The sequence below is a fragment of the Setaria italica genome, chromosome VIII (genome assembly GCF_000263155.2).
Source record: "Setaria italica strain Yugu1 chromosome VIII, Setaria_italica_v2.0, whole genome shotgun sequence".
Taxonomy (NCBI): Eukaryota; Viridiplantae; Streptophyta; class Magnoliopsida; order Poales; family Poaceae; genus Setaria; species Setaria italica.
In genome coordinates this window covers 27,481,620-27,492,561 of record NC_028457.1, presented here as the reverse complement: position 1 = coordinate 27,492,561, position 10,942 = coordinate 27,481,620, and positions in this window count along the sequence as shown.

Below are 10,942 nucleotides of genomic sequence, written 5' to 3'. Positions count from 1 at the left end.
TTACGGTGTACAGGCTTTTTATGATGGTCTGCAGCCCCTTTGAAATGCATCCCTTCCTTAATTAAAGGGTGGTTAGCAGGAAGAAATCAACGATGAACCATATACACGACCTTCCTACAGTGTTTCAAATACATACTGTTTGTTTCATTTAAATAGTGTGTGCAGGCCTGATATCCCTTATTTGTCTGTCCTGAAAGGTTACTTAGCGCAGGCCAATCATTAATGGTTACAAACAACAATGCTCGTAGGTCGAAGCTCTCTTGTTTATCATCATCCCACACACGTACACATTTTTCATTCCAGAGCAGTAAAAGTTCAACGGTCCTAGATACACATCAATATTGTTGCTGGGTTGTTTTGGGCCTTGGATAAGCACCAGCATCATAATGAACTTCCGCTTCATGCACATCCAAGGAGGAAGGTTGAACATACATAGGGTCACAGGCCAAGTACTATGACTACTACTCAACTCGCCGAAGCATGTTCATTATTCTTATGTTGTGGACGACAATTTATTATTCTTAGGTTGAACATGTTACTAACCTTGGATTTGAGGATAGTAAAGATGGTAACAGTGGAGACATATATATATATATATATATATATATATATATATATATATATATATATAGAACATATGGGCCATGGGCCTATAGTATATGGGCCTTAACACCCCCCTTCAAACTCAAGGTGGAAAAGGTGAATTTGAAGCATTGAGTTTGAGCAGATGAAGATGATGTTGCTCTCGAGTCTAAGACTTAGTAAAGAAATCTGCCACTTGTAGCTCTGAGGGCACATACTGAAGATCAATTGTTTTCTGATGACAATGACACCGAGTAAAAGAAGCATCAATTCCAATATGTTTTGTAAGCTCATGCTTTACAGGATCATTGGCAATATGTATGGTTCCAGTGTTGTCACATAGAAGAGGCGTGGGGGCATCACAAGAAATACTAAAATCGCATAACAACCATCTCAGCCATACAATCTCTAAAGTAGTAGTGGCAAGTGCTCGAAGTTCTGCTTCTATACTAGGCCGAGACATGGCCACTTGCTTCTTGGACTTCCATGCAATAGGAGAAGAACCAAGAATAATACAATAACCCGTGACAGAACGACGATCTGTAGGATCATTGGCCCAAGTAGAATCTGAGTAAGCATGAAGCTCAAGTGGGCTATCAGAAGCATAGAACAAGCACTAAGATGATGTTCCCCTTAAATATCTCAGCACATGAAGCAAATGTCCAAAATGGACAGAAGTAGGAGCACTCACAAACTGACTCAAAATATGAATGGCATGAGCAATATAAGGTCTTGTGACCGTGAGATAAACAAGACTTCCCACAATATGACGATACTTAGAGGGATCCTCAAGGGGTGAACCATCAGTGGGACAAAGCTGCAAATGAAGGTCCATAGGTGTAGCCGTTGTCTTATTGTTACTGAGTCCAGATCAAGTAATCAGATCTTGTATGTATTTGGACTGAGAAATATAATATCCCTTAGAAGAATGCAAAACCTCAATCCCTAAGAAATAACTGAGAGGACCCAAATCTGACATCTAAAACTGCTTACCAAGTTTCTTTTTCACATAGGATATATATATTCTACATCATCTCCTGTAATCAACATATCATCCACATACAAAAGAAGCAATGTGCGTCCACATGGAGAGATATAAATAAATAAAGCAAGATCATGATCACTAGAGGAAAACCCAGCAGCCTGTATCACAAAGACAAAACGCTCAAATCAAGCACGAGGAGCTTGTTTAAGACCATATAAGGCATGGCGTAGACGACAAACATGTCCCGAAGGAACATCAACACCAGGTAGTGGCTGCATATAAACTTTATCATGTAGATCACCATGAAGAAAGGTATTTTTGACATCCATCTGAGAGATGGTCCAAGAGGATGCAGCTACCATAGCGATCAATGTACGAACGGTAGTGATATGCACAACTAGCCCAAATGTCTCATCATAGTCCCGTCCCTGTGTCTGCTGAAAACCACGGGCAACTAGACGAGCTTTATACCTCTCAATGGAACCATCTTATTTTGTTTTAATTTTGAATACCCATTTGCATGAAATTGGAATAGCTGATGCTGGTAATGGAACAATATCCCAAGTATGCGTACGATCAAGAGCAGCTAGTTCCTCAGACATAGCAAGTTGCCACTTAGGAATACCAGCAGCTTCCTTATAATTAGAGGGTTCATCAATGACAGCATTAACATGTGGGAAACCCAATCTGTCCGGAGGTGCAATAGTAGTCTGATCTCAAAGATCATAGTGGGAACCAGCCTGTAGCTCATCAGGAACAGCAAGTGACTCATCATTATTGTTAGAATCATCAAAAAATAGGAGAATCGGGACTAGCCAATGAGGTTGGAGGTGGTGGAGGCCGTGTGGAGCGACGAGTGTAGAAATGTATGATAGGTGGTGCAGGAGGTGGTGGTGGTGGTGGTGGTGGTGGTGGTGGTGGTGGTGGTGGTGGTGGTGGAGGCTCAACAGGGATGGGTGTAATGGAAGGAGCGGGATCAGGAATACTAGGAAGTATGGGATCAGGAATATTAGGAAGAGTAAGAAATGATGTGAACTATGTTGGAGAATATGAGGGCTGAGTAGAAGGGCTGTAAAAGAAAGGACGGTCTTCAGCAAAGGTCATATCACGTGAAATACGTATGCGACGAGAAGAAGGATTATAGCAACGGTAACCCTTATGTTCAGGACTATACCCAAGAAAAACACACTCAACAGATTGGGCAGTCAAATTTGTCTGCTCACGTGGAGCAAGTAAGACATAGCAAGTACATCGAAAAACATGAAGATGATCATACTTAGGTGGAATACCAAAGAGTACCTCACCTGGACAGAGGCCAGACAATTTTGAAGATGGTTGTCTATTGATGAGGTAGACTACAGTGGAAACGGCTTCACCTCAGAAATGAGATGGAACAAAAGATGAAATGAGAAGCGTATGAGCAGTCTCTATAAGATGACGGTGTTTGCGCTCGGCAACACCGTTCTGTGCATGAGCACCTGGACAGGAGAGCTGAGCAAGAGTACCCTCTGAGGTTAGAAACTGACGAAATTTAGCAGACAAGTACTCACCACCAGAATCAGAACGAAAAATTTTAATAGGAGTGGAAAACTGAGAGTAAACCATACGAGCAAAAGACTGATAAATGGAACACAACTGAGAACAATGTTTCATAAAATATATCCAAGTATAGCGAGAATGATCATCAATAAAAATGGCATAATATTTGTGACCGCCCTTTGTAGCAAAAGGAGCAGGTCCCCATACATTTGAATGAATAAGAGCAAAGTTGTATTTGTTTTCCAAGTTTGCAACCTTTACAATGAAAACTAGACTCAATGGAAGTAGGACCTAGACAATCTTTATTTATCAAGGTAGATAACCGAGACCCACACAAATGACCTAAATGATGATGCCACTTGGCGGAGGATGAAGTTGAAGATGAGGCAGTAGATGAGACGCGAGCTAAAGACTGAGGAAGATGCAAAGTATCAAAAACATAGAGGCTAGGTGAACCTCTACGGCGATGGCCAGTCCCAATCACAGTCCCTGTTCGACGATCCTGAATAAAACAAGCTGAGTCATCAAATCCAACAAAGCAATTTTGATCAGTAACTTGATTGACCGAGAGAAGATTCATAGACAATGTAGGTACAAAAGGGACATCAAGCACAGAAAAATAAGAGGTAGAAAGAGAGCCTTGATGAGTGATATAGCAAGATGTACCATCAACTGTCTGGATAGAAGTACCATCAGTAACTGCCTTGCAATCAACAAGCTGGGACTGATCCGATGTCACATGAAAAGAAGCCCCTGAGTCAAGTACCCAAGAGGAGACCGGCACACCAACAGAAGAGGTAGCAGCGACAAACACTGCACCTTTTGGAGTGGGAGCAGTACCACGTCCACGACCAGTCCTAGCAGCTTGACGAGCACGAAACTCAGCCAGCTTCTCTGGATGCTGAGAGAAATAGTTGTCTGGAGAATGACCAGTCTTGCTACAGTGCTTACAAGGATCTGAAGAAGTACCTTAGGTGTACTGAACCTCTGAGAAGTTGCCAACACACCGTGAGATACCGACATAGATGCAACAGACATAGACCGAAGGCGAGTCTCTTCAACAATTAACTCAGACAAAGCACATGCTACGGTTAAGTTAGAAGAATCATGTAACAGTCTTTTACGAAGAGAATCAAATTATTCCCTTACTCCCATGACAAAGCGATATACAAAGAACTTCTCAATAAATTTGTGTGCTGGACACTGATCAGCAGCACAAGCACCTATCATGGAGGTCAAAGAGCCTACCAGACGATCAAATGCTGAGTAGTAATCATCAATGGACATATCATTCTGCTCAATTGTTTGAGTTTGCTGCATGAGAGTATGTAGAAGGGCACCACTGTCCTGAAGAAATCTATCCTTCAGGGAAGACCAAATGGCTTTGGCTGTTTTAAACTTAGACAGACTCATAATCATAGACTGCTTAGTACTGTTGACCATGGCAGCCATCACTTTGCCATCACTAATATGCCAATCAGTGACTTCTTTAGCATTGCTACCATCAGGCTTAAGTGCAGGTGGATCATCAGTTAGATGAAAATAGAGACTAGTACCCTCAAAGCAGTTTCTACACAGAAAGCTCACTCAGGATAATTGTGACCATCTAGAGTGATGCTGATAACAATTGCATTTATCTGTGACATGTTGAAAAATAGAGGAACATATATCACCGTGGCTGGGTAGAGGAGCAGAGCAGTCGCAGCAAATGGTAGCACACCAGCAGCACACCGAGCACTGCAAGCAGATGGAGGAGCATATAAAGAACTGCAGCCGATCCTCCAGATAGAGCACGAACCCACGACGTGTTGACTTTGTCAACACCACGACCTATTAGTCTTGTCTTTTGTACTCCCTACATTCCATGAAAAGTGCAATCCTAACTTTTAGAAAATCCTACAAAAGAGTGCGGTTCTAGAAAATAGATCTACCTACTTGCCTAATTAATTGCCTAATTAAGTGCTCAGAACTAATTTGTATGCCAAAACTCACTGTATGTGGTCAACAAATGAGGATATTAAAATCTTTTCATACCACCACTAATCTATTTAAAAAACTAGAATTGCAATCTTCATGGGACGTAGGGAGTACATGCTTGGGAGTACATGCTTAAAGGATGCTGGCTCAGTATCTTGAAAATGGAGTACCGTTAGGGTTCCGTCGGCATTCGCTTGCTCTCGTGGATCGCCAGCTTGACGATGGGTCTCCAAGAATACACAGGGTCATCAATCTCTCCTCATCAATCTCTCCTTTACACTGGTAGAAAATTGAGCATTAGTCCCGGTTGGTAAGGGTCATATCTCTCGGATATCCATCCGGGATAAACCAACCGGGACTAAAGGGGGTCCCTTTAGTCCCAGTTGGATTTCCCAACCGGGACTAAAGGGGTCCCCTTTAGTCCCGGCTCAATTCCAACCGGGACTAAATTGTGCTTGCATGGCACTGGTGACGCCTGAATTTTTCATGCATGCATCACGTATACGTATAGTAGTACCGCGGCCCTTTTAATTTGTTAACCTTGTAGTTGAGATTTTTTTAGAATGAATTAAATCAACTAGTATTTAAACGAATGGGATTTGTAATTATACAACTACTATATATATACACAATCCTTATACACAATTCATATACACAATTCAACTAGCTTAATTAGTACAAATCGATCATATATACAAATAAATCAAAGTATCTTCCTACGATCTTCCCGTCGTGGTGTTGCTGAGAGGAGTGTCTAATTGTCGTCCATCGTAATAAAATTCTCCTCTTGGATTTACCACCTCGTCCATTATGAATCCAATGAGACCTTCACATATTGCCGCTACTCTTTCTTCCTTCAAGAGTCCTTGTTGAATATTTAACATCTATAATTTGGAAATTTGTGAATGTTACATGAACAAATACATATAAGGAGCTAGAAAATAATTAACTAGTAATATATTTATTTTACGTACTTTAAAGTTGTGCGGCGTCATCTTCGGTCCCTTGGGTCCCAAAAAACTGTGCATGTGCTCACAGATGTAGTAGCCACATAGGTTATTCCCGGGTTCCTGTCTTAAGCACTTCAGTGCGGAAAAAAATAAGTTATGAAATATTCGTGTTATACAATGTAATAAATGTGCAGACTTCATACGTACCGGGAAGTCTGTGTTCCATGTAAGATTTTCTTTGAATGGACCTTTGTGTGTCCTTATGAATTGTTTCCATACGCTGCGGATTAGAATAATGAATGACATAGTGTAACAGGGATAAAATTTAGGAAATAAATTTTTGCATAGAGATAAAGGTCCAGAATTATTACAAGCCTAGCATGTCTTGCAATTCTTGGTAGTCCACCGGATCTTTCCGTAACGAATCAAAGACAGTGACGTGGCTTCTTTCAGGCTCAATTATAATAAGGATCCAGTGGAAGCTGCGTGCGTAAAATGTTCATGCATATTAGAGCTAACTAACATGTAGAGATAAGGAAAAAGACATCGAAAGTAGACGGTATACACACACTTACTTGAAGTTGTATGGAAGTAGTATGAAATCCTTGAATGTTTGTTTGTGTAGGAAATTGTATATTTGGGCAAAGGTTTTTTCCGGCGCTAATTGTATCTGTTGTTGGTTAACTACAGATGGATCCATGAAGCCTACATGTAGGTACGCCTCTCGGCGGCATGTCTGAATTAGCATCCTACATGAAATGGAAGATGAAGTTAGTACGGTGACGCACGCCAAAATTTACATGTAGAGATAATAAACGGACACTTACAGAATCCAAGCGCTGATCAGAGAGACGTCCAGGGCATCATGATGGTACACTTCGTATATATCCTTGAAGTCTAGCCACAACACTTTCTCCCCTTCACCGTGAAAATCTATCGGTTTTACCTTCATGCCGATCATCTCCCTCGATTTGGCGGATGCCGTCATGTACCATTGATGGAATTCGTACATCTTTGTTGACAGCTTCCGTACCATTGCCGGCTTCACTAGAGGCTTGCCTAGCTCATAAGGCCATCTCGGCTCAGGGGGCGGTGCAGTTGGCGTCTCGACTTGCCCTATGCATTCATCAAGTCCCAGACCTGTTTCTTCCATGAACTTCAATATATTTTCTTGTTGATCCAAGGGCATTGCTTTTACCCGTTGAGCATCTTTCTTTGATAAATGGCTGAGGTCGGGGACTGAACCTTCGGAGGATGATTTTCCTTTTCTTTTATCCTTTTCATCAGCCTTTACTAGAGCCCGTTCATAGTTTGACAAGAGTGGTATCCTTTTCTTGGCTCCTTCCTCCATCCTGATAAAAAAGTTTAAATCCCGCCGACTTACTGGCGGTGGCTCCATCTCCCTTGCCTTTTTTAATTCGGCTTGTTTCTTGAACCACTCACTAGCCTCTCGTTGGATTTCTGCCCACTGTTCCGCATGAGACATTGCCTCAAAGCGTTCCTTGCGAGCCACTTTAGGGTCGACCTTTGTTTTCTTCTTTCGAGGTTGTCTTTGCTTGGGAGGCGGTGCTCGTGACTTCTTGAGTGGTGCTGCAGGTTCCTTCGAGGGGGCCGCTCTTGGTGCCGGCGACGGTGATCGGGGAGGGGTGTTGTTATTGTCGTCGTCGCTCCCAGCACCAGGATGTGGTGGAGATGGAGACCTTGATATAGATGGAAGCGACGGTCCTGGAGCAGGAGATGCCGGTCTCGAGGTATGAGGAGAAGATCGCTGCTCGGGATCTACGGGGAGCGGTCTTGAGGTCTGAGGAGATGGCTCCGTGCGGGAAATAATGATGTAGCGTTTCTTCCATAGAATGATCCCATGAAGCGCATCTGCCAATGTCTTTTCCCCGTCGCCTCCCAGGAAGTCGAGCTCTAGACCTTCATACTGGGCATCTACTATTTGCTCGACGCAGACGCTGGCGTAGCCTGTTGGAATGTCCATGCCATGACTGCTCTGCCCTGCCAGCGTTGGTAACGCACTCCCGTACGCTACCTGTACATATAGCAGAAGTAAACAAGTTGAACTCCGATCTCGAGGCCTGGATCAATTGACAAGATTGCATAAATATTATGTATAAGTATACCTTAATAGTGAGGTTGCCGACCGGTGCATGCAGCTCACATGAGGTCCGTTGCGTGATGGCATCCACGGGGAACCGTTGCTCCTCCACGGGTAACCTGGGCGTCTGCGCTTCGGGGACCCCTGTAGAAGCACAACTGCTCCCGAGGCGTTGAGAAGGGCTGGCGGTGTGAGGATTCGGCAGTGCTCCAGATTGCGCCAACTCCGCAACTGCGTCGGCCACCCGCCGATTGATTTCATCCATCATTCGTTGTTCTAGCATCTGCCGCCAGCTCTCCTCCATCTGTTCCTTTCTTCGCTTCCGACTTCTGTAAGAGGCGCTGTCGCCTCGGAAAGCGAACTTCCACGGAACCACCCCGAACCCCCGGCAACGTCCTGGGTGCTCTGGATTACCGAGGGCCAATGTGAGCTCATCATTTTCTCGGTCCACCCTCAACCTCCCAGCCTTGGAATCTTCAATGTTCTTCATGAGATGTTCAGCCTTCTCACGTATTCTGTCATTGAAAATCAGCGTCCCATCCTCTTGGCTTAGGGAGCCTCCATGAGCGTAGTACCAGTTCTTTGATCGTTCGGGCCATTCAATAGTTGCAGGTATGATTCCCCGTTCGATCAGATCTTGTTCCATCTTTCTCCACTTGGGAATTGCTGAGCCATACCCACCTCGCCCCAAATGATGGTGGTAGCCCTTCTGACTAGCATTTGCAACGTTGGTCGTGATCTTTTTCACACCTTCTTCACTCCTCTTGTATTCAACAAATGCATCCCAGTGGTCCCTCAACTTGGGCCACGCGTTGAAGTCTGGAGTTTTGCCCTTCTTGATGTAGTGGGTGTCCAGCATCTTCTTGAATGTCTGGAATTGAGTAGCCATCTTCTTAAGTGTCCACGCTTTGACATCCTTCTCGCTATAATCTTCGGGGAATGTGAAATGCCTCTTCACGTCTTCCCACAGCATATTCTTTTCTGTCTCTGGAAGGGCGTACGGATTATTGCTTCTGCCCTTCCATTCTCTGATGCTGATAGGCACGTTGTCCCGGACGATTGCCCCGATTTGACTAACGTACTTCTTTGCGACTTTCTCGGGAGCAACCGGCCTGCCCTCATCTGTAACTTCGGTGATGACAAGCCTCCCTTCCATCACCTTTGTACGACCTCGGGTCTTCTGCCCTTGTGTCGATCCGGAGGGCTAACAGTTTAAGATTCGTTAATTAGTACGTACTAGTAGCGGTGGCGTGAAACAATACAAGAATGGTTGTATATACCTCGCCGGAACCTTCCGCCACGGCAAGTTGTTGCTGCGGCTGTTGCTCTTCATTCACATCGGCAAACATGTTGAGGAACATGTCCGCCTGGGTGCCCTCTTCATCCGTGTATGATAGTGGAACGTTGTCGCCACTACCATCACCAGCGATTATCTGCTCCATGATATACCTTGCGGTCTCATCGTCTGCCATTTCAACTATTGCTGCAAACATACATGGAATCATACATGACAGTCATAGAAATCGTCTTAATACAAATTTGTATATAATCACAGTTCGGAATCATACATGTATATAATGAAATCATAAAATAACATGAATCGTACAAAGTCCGGAATCTTTATACAAATTTCTATGAATTTATACAAATTTCTATGAATTTATACAAATTTCTATGAATTTCTATGAATTTCTACGAATTTCTTATTTTTTCTATGAATTTCTACGAATTTCTACGAATTTCTACGAATTTCTACGAATTTCTACGAATTTCTACGAATTTCTACGAATTTCTATGAATTTCTATGAATTTATACAAATTTCTACGAATTTCTATGAATTTCTACAAATTTCTACGATTTTCTATGAATTTCTACAAATTTCTACGAATTTCTACGAATTTTGACGAATTTCTACGAATTTTGACGAATTTCTACGGCGGCGATAAGGGCGGCGGAGGCGGGACGGCGGCGGTCAGGGCGGCGGAGGCGGTTCACCGGAACCACGGGCGGTGCCTAAGCTACTACGTTGTGATGGGCGGCAGGACGGCGGCGATCACGGCGGCTACTCGGCGGCGATCACGACGGCTACAAGGCGACTCTCACGGTAGCTACTCGGCGGGACGGCGGCGATCACGACGGCGGGACGGTAGTTAACAACCTAACTACAAATCTAACTTAACAAACTAACTAGAAATCTAAAAATCTAACTTAACAAAATTAGAAATCTAAAAATCTAACTTAACAAAATTACAATTCCATCTAAAAAAACAAAATTAAAAATTAAAAGAAAACCCAGCTCTCCCGGCGCACCGGCCGGCGCGGCAGACCTCTCGCGCGCGGGGCGGCGGCCGGGGCGGCGGGACGGCGGCGGCCGGGGCGGCCTGACGGCGGCGGCCGGGGCGGCGTGACGGCGGGACGGCGGCGGCCGGGCGGCGTGCGGGACAGCGGCGGCCGGGGCGACGACGAGGACGAAGACGACGACGGCGGGACGACGGCGGCCGGCGAGGGGCGACGAGGGGCGACGAGGATGGAGCCGGCGACGAGGGGCGATGCAGCCGGCGAGGGAGGCGGACGGGCGGCGACGGGCGGAGAGGGAGGCGGACGGGCGGCGACGGGCGAGGGAGGCGGACGGGCGACGATGCGGGACTTCTACTGCGCAGTGAGCGACGACGACTGCGGCGGCCGGCGAGGGAGGCGGACGGGCGGCGACGGGCGGAGAGCGCGGGACTTGCGAAAATTTCGCTAAGTGTGGAACTGGCGGGGGGTAGAACGGCAGTACAGTGCTTTTAACCCCCCCCCCTTTTATC